The sequence below is a fragment of the Pipistrellus hanaki genome (assembly GCF_964339955.1).
Source record: "Pipistrellus hanaki genome assembly, chromosome: 5".
Classification (NCBI taxonomy): Eukaryota; Metazoa; Chordata; class Mammalia; order Chiroptera; family Vespertilionidae; genus Pipistrellus; species Pipistrellus hanaki.
In genome coordinates, this window is record NC_140507.1 from 73,173,529 (window position 1) to 73,189,589 (window position 16,061).

The 16,061-nt window shown below is 47.2% G+C and overlaps 1 protein-coding gene across 2 annotated transcripts in view; it reads left to right on the top strand.

Moving 5' to 3' along the window:
- Positions 1-16,061, top strand: part of KDM4B (lysine demethylase 4B) — a 139,596-nt gene that overhangs the window by 24,210 nt on the left and 99,325 nt on the right. For both annotated transcript variants that reach the window (XM_084883665.1, XM_084883666.1), the window contains exon 2: positions 15,156-15,253. The gene's annotated coding sequence lies outside the window, so the exon portion shown is untranslated. The remainder of the gene's footprint in view (positions 1-15,155; positions 15,254-16,061) is intronic.

The window sequence follows — 16,061 nt, forward strand, 5'->3', positions numbered from 1 at the left end:
CCTGAGTAATGTCTAGGCTAGGGATGGACATTAAATAAAATTTATCTGATGTGATGTGGTCCTTATAGTTCCATGTAAGGAGACTAAAGCCTTCTTACTTGGGACACAGACAACCCAGGGTGATTGCCACTTCCCTAACTGAGCCTTTGCAACTTCTGCAAATCCTTCATCCTCATGGGCATGGAGGATTTGGTGAAATATCCTCCTATATACACTGAGTGGCCAGATTATTATGATCTCTGAATGCATAATGATCTGGCCACTCAGTGTATATCTTATATAACAAAAGGCTAATATGCAAATTGTCCCTTCGACCATGTCCCCTCCCTCTGGCCAGGCTGGCTGGACCCCACCCCTGCATGAATTCATGCACTGGGCCTCTAATAACACATACACACTCACACTCACACACACACACACACACACACACACACACACACACACACTGAGTGGCCAGATTATTATGCATTCAGAGATCATAATAATCTGGCCACTCAGTATCATAAAGAGCTAATATGCAAATGGTCATCATGCCCTCATGCTGTAATGGCTTAGACACTCAATACTGGGGAGAGAGGAATGGGGACCAGCCAGGCACAAATGAGCTTGTGAGAGAGGAATGGGGACCAGCTAGGCTGCAGCCCAGGAGAGGGACAATCTCCATGCCCCACCATTCCTGCAGTCCTGGGTGTTAGTGCCTGTGGCCCAGGAGAGAGACAAGCTGCCTGCCCTGTGGTCCTGGGTGGCCTGTGGCTATGGCCTGGGTGAAGCCAGCCTGGGTCCTGGGTGCCTGTGGCTAGCCAGAGGGAGGGAAGCCCGGGTCCCAGGTGCGTGTGACTGGCCGGAGGAGGGAATCCTGGGTCCTGGTGTGGGGCTAGGCAGAGGCAGTTAGGGGCGATCAGGCCAACAGGGGAGCAGTTGGGGCGATCAGGCCAGTAGGGGAACAGTTAGGGGTGATCAGGTAGTCAGGCAGAAGTGGTTAGGGGTGATCAGGCAGGAAGGCAGAGGGCTTAGGAGTCAGTGGTCCCAGATTGTGAAATGCAGTTGGACATCCCCTGAGGGGTCCCAGATTGGAGAGGGTTCAGGCCAGGCTGAGGAACCCGCCCCCACCAGTGCATGAATGTTGTGCACCAGGCCTCTAGTTTGTAAATAAGAAGCTCTGTGCCAAGTAGGCAAAAGCTGATGAAAAATGTCAGTTTTTCAGTTCTTTCTAACAGGAAGGATCTGAAGCTTGGGTTCAGCAGGTTGAGCCTTTAATGGGCCCTGAAACTGGATTATAGTGTGGTGTCAGCTTGCTTTTTCTTATCAGTTTGGATTTTTTTACAGCCAGACTCTCCTCCTCCAGCTGAAACCTGCTGTGCAGTGAGCTTCAGAGGAGAGAGGTAGAGTTTTTTATTTTATTTTTATTTTTTGAATTTTTATTTTTAAATAATTTTAGACTTACTGAAATGTTGCAAAGACAGTACATAGAGTTCCTGTGTACCGTTTAGCTCCTTCATGAATGCTAGCTTTTAACCATAGAAGAATGGCACAAACTAAATAAGCAAAAAACATGGAGGAATAGTATTTACCAAACCATGGATTTTATTAAGACTTCACCAGTAGTCCCACTCATGTCCCCTTTCTGCCCCAGGACCCATCCGGGATGCCACGTCACATCTAGTCATCATGTCTCCTCAGGCTTTTCTGGGTTGGGACCATTTCTCAGTCTTTCCTTTTCTGTCACTACCTTGACACTTTTGTAGAATGTCCCTCAGCTTTGTCCAATGTGTCCCCATGATCAGATGGAGGTTATGTATTTGTACTTCTCCACGCAGCATATCAATGTCCCATCACTGGGGGTGTCAGTCCTGATCCCTTGGGCCAGGTGGTACCATCCCGGAGTCTGCACTAGAAGGTTACCTTTTTTCCTTTGGGATTTTGAGACAATGAAACACCCTGTTTTTCTTCAAACTTCTGCCCGTGGATTTCAGATCAACAACAATTAATTACATGCAACAATATACCCTGGCCTTCTCATGGAGCCATGTATCACCCTCAGTCCTACTCTATTTATATATATAGAGTTCTTTTGTAGAAGAGGGCTGTCCCTTCCTCCTTTCAGATTTTATACCAGTAAAGACCTTTGCATATTTATTTTATCTGCAAGTTATAATCCAGCACAATCACTATTTATCATGCTGCCCGAGTGATCCTTGCTTTGGTCATAGGGCGCCCCTTCTCCTTCCTGTTTGGCTCCATGTTCTTCCTTCATGTCCCTATCCTCTAGGGAGGGCTTCCTTCCTCCCTGCCCCACGAGATGCTCAGGCTCATCTTGGTGTTCCCTGCCCAAAACTGAAGTTGACCACTTCTCCAAGGAGCCTGTGTTCCCCGTGTTGGAGAATGATATTATTGTAAAAACTGTCGTCTGGCCCCTGAGTATACTCCGTGTGGAGTGTCATGGCTTCCCAGGCCGGTCAGTTGACAAAGCTTGGAGATGTGAAGATCAGCCTGTGATTCTGTGCCGCTCTGTATTTATGTCTGTGTCCATCTATCTGTAGATATGTATTTTTATAAAAACCCACGAGTTCATACTGATTGGACAATAGTGTGTTCAAGTTTTGTGTTGTTCTGAGCTTTGGGTGGCTTCCCTGCCCTGAGAGGCACAGAGATCCTTCAGGATCCAGCAGACAGCGGGAGATACCTGCTTCTTTTGGGGGCCACTTGGGGCTTATGGTGTGGAAGGAGTAGGCAGATTCGGGAGCTGAGCCCTCCTAGGTCAGCCGCGTGTACAGGTGATGCCCCCCTTCTCTGGCCCATGGGATGCCCAGTCAGCTTTCTGCCTCTTGGACCTCAGGCCTAGCTCTAGGGCAGGAATGGGTAGTGTGGCCTAGTGTAGATCCAGCCCCTGGACCCACCCCAAGCGTCAGCCTTGGGCAGTCAGAGCTGGGTACCCAGATTCCTCTTCCTAGGGTGTGGGACCATGCTATGGAGTCCCAGCGACACCACTAGTCAGTGGCCATTTCTGGTGCCTCAGTGTTTAGGTATCACCGGCTCTTTGTCTGGTTTCTGCTGCTTTTCCTTTCCGGCCCCATTGCCTGCTCTTTGCAGAGGGGTTAGAGAAGTAAGCCATTGTGCCTGCTGCTTCCGTCAGCATCTGCGTGCTCGGGCGGGCACATAAGAATAACATTGCCATCTAGTAGTCAGACTGCGTTTTTTAGGGGCATTGGTGTTTGATACCTTGCGCTTACCTGGCTGCAACTGGACTCCCTCTTGAGTTCTATTCTTAGTGCCCTAGATTTCCCAGGACCCACAGCGAGGTCAGCAGCTAGACTGGGCCAGCCTGGGCGGCAAGAGGTATGAGATCCAGACTGCTTGGGCCTTTTGGATTTGTTTTTCTTTTTAAAAATTATTTTGACTTTTTTAAAAAAAACAGATTTATAGAGAAATTAAGCAGATTGAGTTCTCATAAACAACCTCCTCTTCCTTTCCTTATTAATGAACATGTTATAATAGGCTGGTATATTTGTCAAAATTAATAAAGGTTTTCTTTTTTTTTTTTTTTAAATCAATCTTTATTGTTCATATTATTACAAATGTTCCTCATTTCTTCCCCCCTCCACCAGGTTCCCACCCCACCCTCCACCCCCTCCCCATCCCCCATTGTCCTCATCCATAGGTGCACAGTTTATGTTCAGTCTCTTCCTCCCTCCCTTTCCCCGATAGTAAATCCCTTTTCAAATAGTAAATCAGTTACTTAGCATTTTCTCATATCAATAATACCTCCACATGCCCAAAGATACACTTCACACAAAAGACACTTCCAAATAGGTCAACCAACCTCATCCAGGCCCCACCCAAGGCACTCACAGATCAACACCCCAGCGCTATACTAACTCAACACATCCAGATCTAAGCCTTCATCACTTGATTCAGCAGACCCTCAAGTTCCCGCAAAAGTTTCCAGCCATGTCTGAGAGGCAGCCGTGGGGCAGGGGCAGGCGAGGAGCGAGCTGTTCCGGGCCTGGCTGCTCCGGGCCTGGCCTCTGTTGCTCTGGTTCGTTCCACAACCAGCTGCTCTGGGTCTGGTCACTGCCGCTCCCGACCTAGTTGCTCTGGACTTGATTGCTGCTGTTCCGGGCCTGGCCGCACCCGACCTGGCTGCTCCGGGCCTGGCCGCTCCCAGCCTGGCAGCCGCTGCTCTGGGCCTGGCCGCACCCGACCCGGCTGCTCCGGGCCTGGCCGCTCCCAGCCTGGCAGCCGCTGCTCCGAGCTTGGCTGCTCCCAGCCTGGCAGCTGCTGCTCCGGGCCTGGCCGCACCAGACCCGGCTGCTCCGGGCCTGGCCGCTCCCAGCCTGGTAGCCGCTGCTCTGGGCCTGGACGCTCCCTGCCTGGCAGCTGCTGCTCTGGGCCTGGCCGCACCAGACCCGGCTGCTCTGGGCCCGGCTGCCCCGGGCCCGGCCGCTCCGGGCCTGGCCGCTCCCGGCCTGGATGCTCCGGGCTTGGCTACTGCTGTTCTGGGCCTGGCTGCTCCCAACCCGGCTGCTCTGGGCCCGGCTTCTCCGGGCCCGGCCACTTCGGGTCTGGGTGTTCCTGGACTGGCCACCCCGGGCTTGGCCGCCTCCGCCTCAGGCCTGGCTGCCACTGCCCCAGGTCTGGCTGCTCCAGTGCTGGCTGTTGATGCTCTGGTTCTGGCTGCTGCTGCTCTGGGGCCTGGCCGTTGCTGCTCCGGGCCTGGCTGCCACTGCCTTGTGCCTGGCCACTCTAGGCCTGGCCGCCGCTGTTCCAACATTCTGTCCTTTTTTTTTTTTTTTTTTTTAAACGCATTTATGTTGCAATGTTGGCTGGTGAGTTGAGTTCTGACTTAGTCTTTGATTTTTCAAGGTATTCTTTGTATTCTTTCTTAAGTAATTTTACTATCTTTTGCTCTCACTTGATTTCTTCACATTGAGAACTTCTTTGGTTTCTTCCTCCTTGTCCTGGGAGTTCAGCAGGTTGGCCTGTGGCACCCTTTTGTTCTCCGCAGGCTCCTGCGCTGCTTCAGCCTGTTGCCGGGGTCGGCACTGCCCAGGAAGCAGCCCCCGGCCTTGGCTCCGTTGCCCGCGCTCAGCGGTCGAAGGCTCAGGGACACCCCGCCCCCCCTGGGGGCCCCGTCGCCCGGCTCCTTGCTGGTGCCCGGCTGGCCGGTGTCCGGCAGGGGCTCCTGCTCCTCGTTGCGTTCCTCCAGTCTGGAGCTTTTTTTCTCCTTCCCGCTAGGGGAGTCTAGGATCAGAGTCAACAGACTGTCCTCTGCGCGCAGTGTGCGCGACTCCGGGGGCTCCGCTTTTCGCAGCTCCCTCAGGACTCCACCTCACAGCCCCGTCTCCCTCTGCTTGAGCCTGGGTCCCCAGGGTCTGGCCTAGGACGGGTTCAGAGCAGTCGAAACTGGGGCCCAACACGGCCGGGGCTCCTGTTTCCTTCCCTCCAGGGCAATCCCACATCAGAGTCAACATTCCTTCCCTTGCAAGCAGTGTGCGCGACTCCGGGGGCTCGGCCTTTCGACGCTCTCCCAGGACTCCACCTCACAGCCCCGTCTCCCTCTGCTTGAGCTTGGGTCCCCAGGGATTGGCCTAGAACTGGGGTTCAGAGCAGTCTGGACTGAGGCTCAGCGCCGCCAGAGGCCCTGTTCCTACCGGCAAGGGTAATCCATCATCAGAGTCAACATTCAGTCCTCTGCGCGCAATGTGCGCACGACTCCAGGCGCCCTGCTTTTCGCTGCTTCCCTGGGATTCCGCCTCACAGCCCTGTCTCCCCCTGCCGGAGCCTGGGTCCCCAGGGTCTGGCCCATAACTGGGGCACAGCGCTGCCGGTTCGGGGGCTCAGCCCAGGCTGGGGGTTTTATTTCCTTCATGCTAGGGAACGCCAGGCAGCACCCAGCCCTCTCCTCCTCTTCGGCTGCGACCTCTTCGCGCGCGTGCGTGCGGGTGCGCAGCATGTCTCCGTACCTTAGGCTTTTTTTCAGCTCCTCTGATTTTCCTTCTGGTTTTCTCTTTCCTTCTTGTTGTAGAATTTTCAGTCAGTCGACTACCTGTAGCTCTGGGCAATGTCCACTCTACATTTTAGTTGTATTCCATTCAAATTGTTGTGTGCTGCTGCGGTTAGATGTCTACCCGAGCAGCCATCTTGGATCCTCTCCCAGCCAGGTTTTCTTTTTTTTTTGGTTATGATTATTTTCCTTTTTTGATTGTTTAAAGTTTTACATATGTCTCCCTTTTCCCTAATTGATTTCCCGACCCCCAGCCATTCCCACCCCGGGCAAGCCCCCACCACCCCAGTGTCTATGTCCATTGGTTATGCTAATATGCATGCATACAAGTCCTTTAGTTACGCTCTAACCCCCCTTCCCCTACCATTTCTCTCTAGATCACATGTGTCAAACACAAGGCCCGCGGGCCAAATCCAGCCCGCCAGGCCTTGTAATGTGGCCCGCACCGCGCTGTCATCACTGCACTCCGCTGTCAGTTTATGACATTGTCAGTTTATGACTGTTCAGTAAACCATTCGGCCCGAGATTTAGGCTGGATTTTAGATTTTGTCCCCTTCTCTGATTGAGTTCGACACCCCTACTCTAGATCAATCTATTCTTCACTTGATCTTAGACAAAAGGCCAAGAAGCGATCTAGATCAATCTATTCTTGTTGATCAAATTATGTTGATCATTATATCTCACATATGAGTGAGATCATGTGATATTTATCTTTCTCCGACTGGCTTATTTTGCTTAGCATAATGCTCTCCAGTTCCATCCATGTTGTTGCAAATGGTAAAAGTTCCTTCTTTTTTTATAGTGACATAATATTCCATTGTGTAGATGTACCACAGTTTTTTAATCTACTTATCTGCTGAAGGACACTTAGGCTGTTTTCAAATCTTAACTATCGATATTATAAATTGTGCTGTTATGAGCATAGGGGTGCATATATCCTTTCTCATTGGTGTTTCTGCTTTCTTGGAATATGGTCCTAGAAGTGGGATTACTGGGTCAAATGGGAGTTCCATTTTTAACTTTTTGAGAAAATTCCATACTGTCTTTCACAGTGGCTGCACCAGTCTGCATTCCCACCTGCAGTTGAGGAGGGTTCCTTTTTCTCCACATCTTCAACAGCACTTGTTGTTTGTTCATTTGTTGATGATAGCCATTCTGACAGGTGTGAGATGGTACTGCATTGTCATTTTGATTTGCATCTCTTGGCTGATGTGTGACTTTGAGCATGTTTTCATATGTCTCTTGGCTTTCTGTATGTCCTCTTTAGGAAAGTATCTATTTACATCCTTTGACCATTTTTTGATTGGATCGTTTATCTTCCTTTTGTTAAGTTGTATGAGTTCTCTGTAAATTTTAGAGATTAAGTTCTTATCGGAAATATAATTGGCAAATATGTTCTCCCATGCAGTGGGCTTTCTTATTGTTTTGTTGATGGTTTCTTTTGCTATGCAGAAGCTTTTAATTTTGATGTAGTCCCATTTGTTTATTTTCTCTTTAGTCTCCATTGCCCTCTGTATTTGTAAAGATATTTTTAAGACATATATCTGCTATTTTGCTACCTATGGAGTTTTGTAGGATTTTTATGGTTTCTCATCTTACATTTAAGTCCATTAGCCATTTTGAGTTTGTTTTTGTGTATGGTATAAATTGGTGATCTAGTTTCATTTTTTCACGTGTATCTGTCCAAATTTCCCAGCACCATTTATTAAAGAGACTGTTTTGACTCCATTGTTAAATATTAATTGAGCATAATGGCTTGGTTGATTTCTGGGTTCTCTGTTCTGTTCAATTGGTCTATATGTGTGTTCTTATGCCAGTACCAGGCAGTTTTGAGAACCGTGGCTTGGTAATATAGCTTGATATCTGGTATTGTGATCCCTTCAACTTTGTTCTTCTTAATAAACATATTCTTATTAATTAAAGTCCATACTATACTTAGATTTCCTCAGTTTTCCCTAATGTCTTTTCTCTGTCCCAGGATACCATTCAGCATCCCACATGACATTTAATTTATTTTCCAAATTTAATAAATCTTTATTGCTCAGATTATTACAATTGTTTCTCTTTTTTTCCCCTCCATAGCTCCCTTCCACCTGATTCCCACCCCACCCTTTGTCTTTACCTCCCATCCCCATTGTCCTCATCCATGGGTGTACGATTTTAATTCAGTCTCTTCCTGCACCCCTATACTCCTTTCCCCCTGATAATTATCATTCCACTCTTTTTCTTTGCCCCAATATTATATTTACCAGTTTATTCTATTCCTCAGATTTTTAATTCACTTGATTTTTAGATTCACTTTGTTGATATATATGTATTTGCTGATCATAATTTTTATCTTTACCTTTTTCTTCTTCTTCCTCTTCTTAAAAAATACTTTTCAGCATTTCATATAATACTGGTTTGGTGGTGATGAACTTTTTTAGCTTTTTCTTATCTGTGAAGCTCTTTATCTGCCCTTTAATTCTGAATGATAACTTTGCTGGGTAGAGTAATCTTGGTTGTAGGTTCTTGCTATTTATCACTTTCAACATTTCTTGCCACTCCCGTCTGGCCTGCATAGTTTCTGTTGAGAAATCAGCTGCTAGTCATATGGGTGCTCCCTTATAGGTAATTAACTGTTTTTCTCTTGCTGCTTGTAAGATTCTCTCTTTGTCTTTTGCCCTTGGCATTTTATTTTTTTATTTTTTATTTTAAAAAATATATATTTTATTGATTTTTTACAGAGAGGAAGAAAGAGGAATAGAGAGTTAGAAACATGGATGAGAGAGAATCATCCATCAGCTGCCTCTTGCATACCTCCTGCTGGAGATGTGCCAGCAACCAAGATACATGCCCTTGACCGGAATCGAACCTGGGACCTTTCAGTCCACAGGCCGATGCTCTAGCCACTGAGCCAAACCAGTCTCGGCTGCCCTTGGCATTTTAATTATGATGTGTCTTAGTGTGGTCTCTTTGAATTCCTTTTGTTTGGGGTTCTGTGCACTCCTTGTACTTGTAAATCTATTTCTTTCACTAGGTGGGGGAAGTTTTCTGTCATTATTTCTTCAAATAGGTTTTCAGTATCTTGCACTCTCTCTTCTTCTGGCACCCCCATAATTCTGATGTTGGTATGCTTGAAGTTGATAGTTGCTTATACTATCTTCAACTTTCTGGATTCTCTTCTCTTCTTGCTTCTCCAGAGGAGTGTCCTTTGCCTCTTTGTATTCCAAATCTTTGACTTGATTCTTGTGTTCTCTAGTCTGCTGTTCGGTCTTTGTATAATATTTTTTATTTCAGTTGGTGTATGTTTAATTTCTAGTTGGTCCTTTTTCATATCCTCGAGGGTCTCGTTAAATTTATCAGCCTTTTCTAGGAAATTCATGAAAAACCTTACAACCGTGGTTTGAACTCTATATCCAATCTTTTGTTCTCCTCCATTTCTTTCGTTTGAGATCTATCTCCTTGTCTTGGCATTTTCGCTGCTTCCCTGAGTTGATAGGATTGTTTTGTGTGTTTGGTGTCCTCTATGGCCCGGTGGGTCAGCCTCCCCAGTTACTTGAGGTAGACACTCTTGGTGCTCCCCTTTGTGGACTGCATGTACAGCCTTGTTGTAGTTAAGTCTTGATTGTTGTTGGTATCACTGGGATGAATTGACTTCCAGGCCAATTGGATGTATCAGCTGTATCTATTCTGGGATACCTTCAGTATTGGATCAGACTTATAGGATCAGACTTATAAAATTGCAAAAGCCTCTGTGCTCAGCTTGGATGGGGTGGAGTCTCAGGGCTGAGCTGACAGTCTTGGCCTCCAGTCAGTCCTGCCCTTGTGCGCGCTTCAGACCTCTGCCGTCTGCAGCTCCTCTGAGTTTCTGCCTGACAGTCCAGATTCCCCCTGCAAGAGCGTGGGTGCCCCAGGGGCTCACCCGGAATTAGGTTGGGTCTCTAGTCTGGAGCTTCCAACTCCTTCTGCTATGGAGAGGCCGCGGCAACCTCCGAGAACAGACCTCTCTGTGCGGACTCACTCGCCCTCGACTGTAGACCCTGCCTGCTGCGGCTGCCAGTTCTCCCGAGTCTCCCAGTCTCTTGAGTGTCCGGGTGCCTTTCTCTACAGTCCAGACTCCACTCGTTTGAGCCTGGATCCACGGGGTTTCAGAAAGGGTTGGGGTTCAGTGTGGTCGGAACTAGTGTTCAGTGCCCTGAGGGCTTCCTTTCCCCTCCCACCAGCCAGGCACTTGACCGCCCTTCCTCTCTACGCGCGAGTGTCTCCTTACCTCCGTGTTTTGCAGCTCCCCTGATCTGTGAGCCTCTCTCCTTTTTTCTAATTATAGATTTTTCCACTCAGCCAGTTTTCCTGTGGTTTTGGTTGATGTCCATTCTGTCTTTTAGATCACATGTGTCAAACACAAGGCCCGCGGGCCAAATCCAGCCCGCCAGGCCTTGTAATGTGGCCCGCACCGCGCTGTCATCACTGCACTCCGCTGTCAGTTTATGACATTGTCAGTTTATGACTGTTCAGTAAACCATTCGGCCCGCGATTTAGGCTGGATTTTAGATTTTGGCCCCTTCTCTGATTGAGTTCGACACCCCTATTTTAGATGTTGTTTTAAAATTGTTGTGCGAGGCGGCAGCTTAAGTGCTTATGTAGGCCACCATCTTGGTTTCTCTCTCCCACATGACATTTAGTTATCACATCTCTCTTTTTTTTTTCTTTTCATTTTTTTTTATTAAGGTATTATATGTGTACATATCTTACCAATTCCCCCCACCCCCCATATATGCCCTCCCTCCCCAGAGTTTTGCGTTCATTGGTTATGCTTATATGCATGCATACAAGTCCTTCGGTTGATCTCTTATCTCTCCCAATATCTTCCTCCCCTCCCCACTGTAATTTGACAATCTGTTTGTTGCTTTACTGTCTTTGTATATATCTTTTTGTTCATCAGTTTATAATGTTCCTTATTATTCATAAATGAGTGAGATCATGTGGTGTTTTTCTTTCAATGACTGGCTTATTTCACTCAGCATGATGGTCTCCAATTCCATCCAGGTTGCTGCAAATGATAAGAATTCCTTCTTTTTTATGGCAGCATAGTATTCCATTGTGTAGATGTACCATAGTTTTTTTATCCAATAATCTGCTGATGGACACCTGTTTCCAAATCCTAGCTATTGTAAATTATGCTGCTATGAACATAGGGGTGCATATATCCTTTTTCATTGGTGTTTCTAGTCTCATATATTCCTAGAGGTGGGATTACTGGGTCAAATGGGAGTTCCATTTTTAGTTTTTTGAGGAAACTCCATACTGTTCTCCACAGTGGTTGCACCAGTCTGCATTCCCACTAGTAGTGCATGAGATTCCTTTTTCTCTGCATCCTCGCCAGCACTTGTCGTTTGTTGATTTGTTGATGATAGCCATTCTGACAGGTGTGAGATGGTACTGCATTGTCGTTTTGATTTGCATCTCTCGGATAATTAGTGACTTTGAGCATGTTTTCATGTGCCTCTTGGCTTTCCTTCTGTCTTCTTTTGAAAAGATTCTATTTAGGTCCATTGCCCATTTTTTAATTGGATCATTTATCTTTCTAGTTATCACATCTTTTTAGGCTCCTCTAGGCTGTGACAGTTTTTCAGATTTTCTTGTTTTTGGTGACTTTGGTAGTATTGAGCAGGATTGGTCAAGGATTTTGTAGGAAGTTTCTAAATCGGGGTTTGTTTGGTGTTTTTCTCATTGTTAGACTAGGCCCATGGTCAGCCAAATGTGTAGTTCTTTGGCCCCTTGAGTGTGGCTCTTCCACAAAATACCATGGCCTGGGCGAGTCTATTTTGAAGAAGTGGAGTTAGAAGTTTAAGTTTTAAAAATTTGGCTCTCAAAAGAAATTTCAATCATTGTACTGTTGAGATTTGGCTCTGTTGACTAATGAGTTTGCCAACCACTGGACTAGGTGATGTGTTCCGTGAGGAAGACCCCAGAGGTGAAGGACCCTTTCCATTCTGTCATATCTAGGGTCATATGTCACTTTCACTTATTATTGTTAATGCTGACTTTGATCCCCTGACTGAATTGTGGTTGCCAGGTTTCTCCACTGTAAAGTCACTCCCCCTTTTGGAAGCAAGTCACTCTGTGCAGTTCACACATAGGGGTCCTCTTATCCCTCCACCCTGGCTGCCTTGTGCCAAGCAAGTCTCTGGCTCAGTGTGAGGCCAGGCCTCTGCATCCCAGAGCCTGCAGGGGAGCCTTCAGAGGAGCAATGGACGTGGGTTAGCCTGGACCTTCGTCCCTGGTAGATATAGGTCAGGGTGGATAGAGGCCTCGCCTCAGCCTGTGGCCTGAGAACTGGGCCTTGACCTCAGCCCTAGAGCTTCTAGCCTTCTGGCTTGGGGGTTGGTGCTTTCGGCCCCCAAAGTATGAGAGCAGAAGAACCCACAGTCTGGGTGGCCCAGCAGCCCTGGGCAGCAGCAGATTGGGGTCTGTCCAGCTGAGAACCACAAGTCCTGGTGGCTTCTCTGCCTTTTAGACCATGTGTTGGTAGGGGCAGCCCACGTCCAGGAAGAGACAGTTATAAGTGACAAGGGAGACACATGATCCTATTGAGACATGGATGAGAGAAAGGGGCTGGTAGCTCATAGCAGAGGTCTGTGTGGTTAGCGACAATGAAAAGACCCCTCACCTACTCTGTGATCAAGAAAATACACATTGAAGCTTGTAGCATTAGTCTCCTTTGCTGCCCTGATAGATGACCATAGACTTAGTGACTTAAACAACACACTTTTATTATCTCATAGTTCTGGAGGCTGGAAGTCTGGCATGGTCTCATGGGGCCAAGATCAAGGTGTGGTCAAGGTTGGTTCCTTCTGGAAGCTCTAGGGGAGCTCAGTTCTTTGTCATTTCTAGCTTCTGGAGCAAGCATGTCAAACTGAAAAGATAACATGGGCTAAATAAATAAGGTGTAAGTTTTTGTGGGCCATGAAAAACAAAAGCTTCAATTTTCATAGGAACATAGGTTTATTTTGATAAAGACATGCTGAATACAAAGGGCTGAAATAAATGAGTAATCGTTAACATAAAATAATAGAACATTTAAATAAAAATTAATATTTTTTATTGAATATTAACTTACCAGACACCAAATAACTGCACAAATTAATAGTGTAACGTAAATAAACCTATTTCTCTTGTTCTCCCAAAGCGAAATATTTCCTGTTGGGCACACCAAACAAGTCAGTCCAAGACTAATGATGTGTCAATCGGCTGATAAAATGTTCGCTGCTGGTATTAGTGGAGAGAAATGGTGCGCCTGCTCGTAAGGGAAATGGATGCAACACTATTATAGTAATCAGTCATTAGTGAACGTTGTAGTTCGTTATTAATAATTATGTATAATAAGCTATTGTAAAAATTAAGTTACAAAATTTTTATTAAAACGTTTCTTACATACTGTTACATTGGCTGGGCCGCAAAAATATTCATTGTGGGCTGCATGCGGCCCATGGACTACGAGTTTGACATGCTTATTCTAGAGACACCTGCACTCCTTGCCTTATGGCCCCTTCCTCCGACTTCATAGTCCGCCATTCTGATCTCTGCTTCCGTGGTCACATCACCTCTGACTCTGGCCCTCCTGCCTTCCTCTTACAAGGATCCTTGTGATGACAGAGCCCACCTGATAATTCAGGATACCCTTCCCATCTCAATATCCCTCACTTAATCTCATCTGCAAAGTGTCTGTTGCCCCAGAAGGGAGCATTGCCACATGTTGTGGGGATTCAGACGTAGACATCATTGGCGGCTGTTAATCTGCCAGCTAGGGCTACATGGAGAGATTTCACAGCAATTGGATCCTCTGACTCCAGGTCTGGCCATATCAGGTGCTGGCAGGACTGTGGAGTGGGGCAGCCTTCAGCCATGCAGGTGGGAGAGGCCCAGGAGTTTTTGAGAGAGCCAGCGACAGCCTATTGTGTCCAGAGGAAGATGTGTGCAGCCTGAGCTCCACAAATTTTCCAGCCTCTTGTGGCCTTTGAACCAGCAGTTGTGACCTGTTAAAAGACAGTGAAATCACTAAAATGGGTTGTGCCCAATACTTTTAAAAACCAGCTTAAAATAAGATTGAGAATGTCAGTGTGCATTATCTGTTGTAAGAGTATTGGTGAAATCCATGCTATTTAAAAAGCTCTTGATAAATTGGAGAAAGTGTGTGGGATTGAATTCAAGGAGTAAGCTGCCCTTCCTGGAATGTCAGGCCCATCCTGATGCTCAGGTCTTATACAGCATGTGCAAAGGTCCAGAGGCAGGGAACATCTGGTAGCCCCTGTGCCATTGGGGCTCATGTGTCTGGAGAGCTGTGGGGAGATACGGGTGGGAGGGCTGCTGAATTGGTGTAGCTGTAGCCCAGATTGTCAAATGTCCTGGGGCCAAACCCAAGTTTAGAGTCTTATCTGTATCCATTCCACAGGTACTGGAGTGTCTCTGCCCAACTAGCTTCTAGGTTGGGACCTAGCCCTGGTTGGGGTCTGCACAGCCTCTGCCAGGCTCTCCCAGTGTGCTCCTTATGGGGGTGCAGATGGTGGTCACTGTGCGGCATTGTCTGTGAGAGTTTCCTCTTTGGAGGGTGCTTTACCTGACTTCGGGAGTTCACAGGAGGCAGAACTTGTAAACCTCTCAGAAGCTGCCTGTACCTTAAAGTTTCTAAAAGCTCCTCTGGTTTTTTGTGTTTGTTTTTTTTTAAATGTATTTTATTGATTTTTCACAGAGAGGAAGAGAGAGGAATAGAGAGTCAGAAACATCGATGAGAGACATTGATCAGCTGCCTCCCGCACCCCCCCCCACCGGGGACGTGCCCGCTACCAAGGTACATGCCCTTGACCGGAATCGAACCTGGGAACCTTGAGTCCACCGGCTGATACTCTATCCACTGAGCCAAAGCGGCTAGGGCAAAGCTTCTCTGGTTTAATTTGTTCCTGGAGGTCCTCGCTTTCTCAGATGCTGATTTGTGGAAGATGAGCTTAAAACGGATTTTTGAGTTCCCGCAAAGTGGCAAGGATTTGGAAACATCGGAATAAAGGCAAGAGTGTCTCCGTGGGCTACGTGCCAGTGTTAGGAGTGTAATGTGGAATTAGGTTTAAGCATGTGATACCTTTAGTTAATCGTGCCTTTATTTTGTGTATTTTAGGAACCATCACCATTGCTAGAACCTGACAGAAATCCAAGCCAGTTACTAGAGCATCTCTCATTGCAGCCTCACCATCATAATATACCAGGAACTTTCAAGTAAGTGCAAGATTAAGGTACCAAAGGCCACAGCCTCCTCTCAGGTGGCTGTGAGGCTGCATGCTGCGGGGAGAAGGTAGCCCCATGTGATTCTGAGTTCTTGGGGTCTCCACAGTCTGCATGCCTTTAGACAGAGGAGCTTAGAACCCTCTAGGAGTGGCTCTGCTGGGTTTCTCTTTTCTAGTCTGCATACTCCATGTTTGCACTCTCGCCCTTCAGCATCTGAGTGCCTTTCCCTCACTTCTAGAAGCCCCAAGAACCACTGAGAGTTTTTATTGATTCTGGGGTTGCCTAGGATGGGCTGCTCTGTCTGTGTTATTCGGATCAGGTGGGATACCACTTCTGGGCTTTCTGAGGCCCTATTCACCCACCCCACAACCTGCAGAGGATGGTGATCAGTCATAGCCAGGGGTTGTGGGGTGGGGTATTTAAGATGAAAGATTCTTTTTAAATGGATTTAAAAGAATCACATTCCTCAGATGCTTCTAGGTGTCAACTCCAGGCTGTCCACCTTTTCCTATACTTTTCTAATAAACCAGAGGGTTTTAAAGTGGTGGCCTCTGGCCCTAGCTGGTTTGGCTCCGTGGCTAGAATGTCAGCCTGTGGACTGAAGGGTCTCGGGTTCGATTCCAATCAAGGACACGTGTCCAGGTTTTGGGCTCAATCCCCAGTTGGGGGCATGCAGGAGGCAGCCGATCAATGATTCTTTCTCATCATTGATGTTTCTACCTCTTTCTCCCTCTCCCTTCCTCTCTGAAATCAATACAAATAAAAAATGATAAAGTGGTGGCCTCTGATGGTCACTGGT